This window comes from Tachysurus vachellii, chromosome 4 (assembly GCF_030014155.1).
Source record: "Tachysurus vachellii isolate PV-2020 chromosome 4, HZAU_Pvac_v1, whole genome shotgun sequence".
NCBI lineage: Eukaryota > Metazoa > Chordata > Actinopteri > Siluriformes > Bagridae > Tachysurus > Tachysurus vachellii.
This window is the reverse complement of record NC_083463.1, coordinates 24,302,165-24,307,957: the sequence shown is the minus strand read 5'-3', so window position 1 is coordinate 24,307,957 and position 5,793 is coordinate 24,302,165. Positions and strand designations below refer to the sequence as shown.

The 5,793-nt window shown below is 36.4% G+C and overlaps 1 long non-coding RNA gene across 1 annotated transcript; it reads right to left on the bottom strand.

Moving 5' to 3' along the window:
• Positions 1-946: 946 nt before the first annotated feature.
• LOC132843997 (uncharacterized) lies at positions 947-3,171 on the bottom strand. Its single transcript, XR_009648324.1, has 2 exons — positions 3,050-3,171; positions 947-2,323 (listed from the first exon to the last, which is right to left on the bottom strand). It is a non-coding gene; the product is annotated as an uncharacterized LOC132843997 (long non-coding RNA).
• Between the last annotated feature and the right edge of the window lie 2,622 nt (positions 3,172-5,793).

The window sequence follows — 5,793 nt, the reverse complement described above, 5'->3', positions numbered from 1 at the left end:
TACAATATGCAACCATCATATACTGATATAATCAACTTAGGGATTTAAGACAACATTGCAATGAGGTATATACACATACTAGTTTTTATAGCTTTTAAGAACATTATAATTATAAGGCCAAATTCTAATACATTTGTTAGTAAAGTTGGTATAATTTGTTTTAGAAAGAACCCTGATGCTTTCTATATTAGTGAGTCTATAGATGGCAAACAATTTGTATGGTAGCCGAGAAGTGCAAAACAAAATAACAAATCCGGAAACAAAATAGCAAATTGGAAAACAAAATAACAAATCAAAAACACTGACATTTCAGAAAAACCGGTCAGGTTACTGCTGATTGGATTATACATCTGTCACTCAAGATATACAGGAGGTACAGCAGGCTGTGGCAGTAGAAATTATCGTGTTTATGAATGTATAAAAATGTATTGTTTTTTCTGTGGATTAAAATATGTCAAATGTCAGCAGTTCATGTGGAAAAAATCAGAAGGTTTTAAAAGAGACATGGACTAAACAGGAATAGCACTGAAAGTGTAAATTCTTCTTCAACACAGCAAAAAAACTACAAAAAGATTGTATACAATAAATAAGTAACAAAACAAATCACACAATATAAAAGCGAAACTTTTTATAACCCATTTTAAAAATGAGGGAAAATACGTTTTAAGAGACAAAACTGTATTAAGCCAGAAAAATAAACATTTATTTTACTGGAGAATTATGATATTTCTCTTCAAATTTACCATGTCTGCAATATAATTTATCCTGAAAGCTGTGGAATATTTTTAATAATTTTTCTTCAAATTCACAATATCTGGCAAAATAATTGTGCCGGGAGGCACATTTTAATTCAATATAAAATGGTTATTTCAAAATTTTAATTATAGCATTTCAGAACATTTCATAGTTACCTACTCAATGCTCAAAATAAAGATTTTTCTGTGGATATTTGAAGTAATTGTTTATTAAATTAACAGATTAAATACACAGCAGTAAAATTACTCCCAGCTTAGAGATCTTGGAAACAGACAGATCTCACTTGGCTCACAGACAGAATATAGTAATTCAGCATGCATTGTTCTGCCTGACAAGTCAAGTGTTAAATGCATTGCATAATTTGAACCTTCTTTATTTTCTTCATGTAGGTCTGCAATAACAGCAGGATTATTGTTAGTTGGTCTACAAATAAGCAGCAGAACACATCTCGAAAAACCGCCAATGCATCCAGATATAGCAAAAACAAATGGCTTTATTGTATCATAACCATCCACACAGATTGTTTGGTCCCATGGAGTTATAATGTAGAACAAATCTACATGTCCTCTGTGCTGTCCCTTATGGATTAAGTTCTTGCAGCAACCACATAATGTCATCACGTTTAACATGCAACTTGTGTTTCTGCTGAAGTCCTGAACACATTGTCCGGTAACCAAACAACTCTCCTGGTCCACACAGATATACTCTTATAGCATTCCTTACATCGTTTAATCTGGGATAGTTTTGTCCTCGAAACATACCTGCATTCTTTCTGCAATTTCTTGGGGAACAGGATTCAATTCTCAACTAAAACACTTGCCCATCACACATGCAATTGAATATCCCATGTAGTCCTCCTTTATTATTATTATTATTATTATAATAATAATTCCACACCACCTCTAGAACGACTTCCCACTAGATTTTAGCGTGGCTGTGGGGATTTGCCCAATTAGCAACAAGATTATTATTAAGATTGGGCACTGATGTCAGGCTAGAAGGCCTGGTTTGCAGTCAGTATTCCATTTGAAGGTGTTTAATTGCGTTGAGATCAGGACTTTGTGAAAGCCACTCAATTTCTGCGTGATCTTCCTGAATCTTGTTTGTGCATGGGGCATTGCCATGCTGGTTTTTGGGCTAGTCTCCTTAGTTTCATTGTGGGGAAGTATTTATGCTCCAGCATCCAAAGACATTCTTGATAATTCTGTGCTCTCAACTGTGCAGCAACAATTTTGGGAAGGCCAACATATGGGTATGATGGTAAGGTATACATAAATATCTGCTCTATGGTGTGTGTGTGTGTCCTGGGACATCGTTCCATTCTGTCGCGATGAGACAAAGGCAAGTGAGGATCCAAATGCAGTTCAGTCCTTTATTGATCCAAAACAAGAAACAGGCAAACAGACGGGCAGGCAAAACAGGGCAGAACACTGAGCACACAGGAAACAGGAACATAGACACCAACATTCAACAAATGACCAACACCAGGGACGTGAACAAACAGAGTAGATATAACAAACAGGAACCAATCACAATGCAGAGACAATCAGAGACTAAGATGATACACCTAGGTGGGAGATAGAGTGCAATTAGTGTCCATGGTAACAAATGAGTGGGCGGAGCATACAATTAACAGCAAGGCAGACAGCAGACAGAAACAGGGCAAAACACAGACAGACTCATTACACATTCATGTTTAAATAAACATGATTTTCACACAAAAAATATAATGTGGGGGTCTACAGGAAAAATCACTTGGTTTGAGCTGACAGAAAATATATAGTAACTCAAATAAGCACTCTTTACAAGTCTCTTTACCTGAATTCTGAAAAAGTTGGGACGTTTTTGATTTGAATAAAATGAGAACTAAAAGACTTTCAAAGCACATGAGCCAATATTTTATTCACAATAAAACATAGATAACATAAATGTTTAAACAGAGAAATTTGACACTTTTATCCCCTAAATGAGCTGATTTCAAATTTGATGCCTGCTACAGGTCTCAGAATAGTTTGAACGGGGACATGTTTACCATGGTTGGCACAACGTCTGGCTGTTTAGCAATCACATATGTAATAATTTATTTAGCACTGCAACAAAATGATTCCTATTATGTTATTATTGTGTAGTCTGTCCTTTTTGATTTATGATTTATGTATTTTGATTTTGCATTAATGAATTACATACAATGTCATATCAGACCAGCTTTGGCTTAATTGATATACCCACGATAAACAAATCTTTTAAAATCATGAATAATACTAAAAATTTATAAAATTCCAGTTACACCAACCTGTCAAAAGGTCTGCTGCCTGTAAATTAGATGTTGTATGTTTGTTAACGACGTCTTTTCACGCCCCCACCACATGCTTCCTTTCCCTGAGGCCCCTCACAGTGAAAACTGCATCTGACAATGAGGGAAAGTATTTTCAGCATGAGAAACAAAATGCAGCATCTACTTCCTCAGAGTATTCCACCCACTCAGCTGAGGTGTACTGTGACACAACATATGACTGTGGTTGGCTGTTGCAAATGTAAAGGGGAAAATGTAGCTTGTAACTTTAATTTATCCGCACCAGGTTTGAGAGGCATTCTTGGGGGACCAAACATATTCAAGGCACAGGGTCAGGCGCTGTTGGTGTAATGACTTGCAACCCAATACTGGGATGACTTGTCATATATTTTTCAAAATACTTTTGTTTTTTTTTCTTATATACCATAATGGATATTTTAATTTGACATTTTAGCAAGTAATCATTGACAAATCACATAACTGCAACATGTTCACTAATAGTTCTTGACAGGTTTTTGCCTAATCTGTATTATTGGCAATAATATGATAACAAATCGATGTGTAAATTAGCTTAGTGTAGATTTCTTTAAACTTTTTTTACATTCTTTCACCAGCATTTAATGCCGGTTGTTTTTTCTGCACCATTTTGTATAAATGTTTTACTCTGTTGTGTGTGAAAGCTCCAGGAGTTCAGCAGTTTTTGAAAGTTTTTGGCTCATTAGATAATTGCATGGACATGCAGGTGAACAGTGAGAGTATGTGGTTCAAATATGTTTTATGTGTTACTGAAGGAACATAAATGTTTGAGTTGCACTTCACTGCTTATTGTTTTTTGTGTAACAGCTAATACTACTTTTGGGTCATTCTGTTACTCTTTTCAAGCGACTTCTGTCTTCCCTTTTCATTAGTCTTTGTATTACTGAACAAACTGTACGCATGTATGTTTAAGGTCTTTGCTATGGCTCTGTAACATTTATTTAAGTGCTTTTCCCATTCAGCCACATGAGCATCAGAGATATCAGGCACTGATGTTGAGTGAGAAAGCCTGGGGTGTAGTCAGCACTGGTGTTCAGTGGGGTTGAGGTCAGGGTTTTGTGTAAGTCACTAATCTTCTACCAGTCCAAGCTTGGCAAACCATATCTTCATGGACCCCACTTTGTCATACTGCAATATATTTTTTTTTCTCTACAGCACACAAAGACATCCCAAGCAACTTTGTGGGAACAGGCGTCCACATACCTTTGGCCATTTAGTGTACTTTGTGTTAATGAAATTGTATGTAAATATGAAGTGGATATATGTATGTGAAATCACAAAAAGAAAATGTATCACAATTCACATTATGAAAAAAACCAGGAATTCTCTCTCACTCTTTTTCTTTGAAGAAGATTCTTTGAAGAATGCACAACTTGCACCATTTCAGTTATGTCAGTAACAGGCCCTCTCTTTGTCAGAAGCACACCCCATTATGGAATTCTCTGCCATTGGCTGGAGGCTCCACATGCTTTCACTCCCCTCACACAGTGGTCTCAAATACAGGACAAAAGGTCAATGGTAAGGTGCTTTTTTGGAGAAATCCAACACACACACACACACACACACACACACACACACACACACACACACACTCACACAGACTCTTTCTCATACAAATAGATACATACACGCACGCCCACACACCCACACAGTGTCATTCTCTTTCTTACACACACAAGCTCAGCTCACTAAGTCCCTCCCTCTAACTGAAAGATAATACCAGTCTGTTGGAAAGTATTAGATGGGGAGATGGTTGGTTAAGAGAAAGATGATAGAGGTAGTGACCTACTGCAGATGGTTTGCAATTACTGGACTCAATGCTTTCTTCCAGACTCCCAAATTTAAATATAATTTAATTAAATTTAATTCAAGAATTTGATCAGGGATCATAGTGTGTTGCACCCTAGAGAGTTTGGTAAGTCTATAACTGAAAACAGACATCATGAAAAGTAACTTCTTATACATAAATACATGAAGGTTTGAGAAGTGAGACGATTAAGGCAAGTTATGTGGCTAGAATGACTCTTATCACTGAAACCTTTGTTCTCTACAACCCACAGAAGTATTTCAGTTCATTCAGAATGTCACTTAGGTGGATTTTCCAGGTAGTGAAATTACTGGAATATGTTACACACTGTCCCACTTACTGAATGAAATATATTTCTGAGCCAATATTACAGAGGCACCTAGTGGCAAAGAAAGGTTATGAGAGCACAAGAACACTGTGCATTAAAGCCTCCAAATATGATAGCATAGAAGAGAAGTTTCCTGTTCCTGTTCCTCTCAGCTATTAGAACACACCCATTCAATGATCCTCAGATTCACATGTTGTGCTGTTTTATTTTCCACAGCAACCAAGGACATAGATGGGGACATTGGCTATTTGATCATGATCATAATCTTGCTGGCTACACATTGCCTTGCATGGATCTGTTGAGATATAAACATAATCTTTATTTCTCATAAAAATCCTACAAAGGAGTTTATGATTGTCAGTATAAGTTAAGAAACAGTGACAAGTAAAACAACCTCCAGAAATATCTTTATTGGGATATCCCCAAATCCTCCCTCAACTATTCACTTTGAGCCATGTCAAAATTTCCCTTCTATTTGTCCAATGCAAGCAAAGTACTTCATGAAGCTCACTTCAACAATACCTAGCTTTTATTAATATTCCCGAACAAAAGTGATGCCTGTGAGTAAACCTC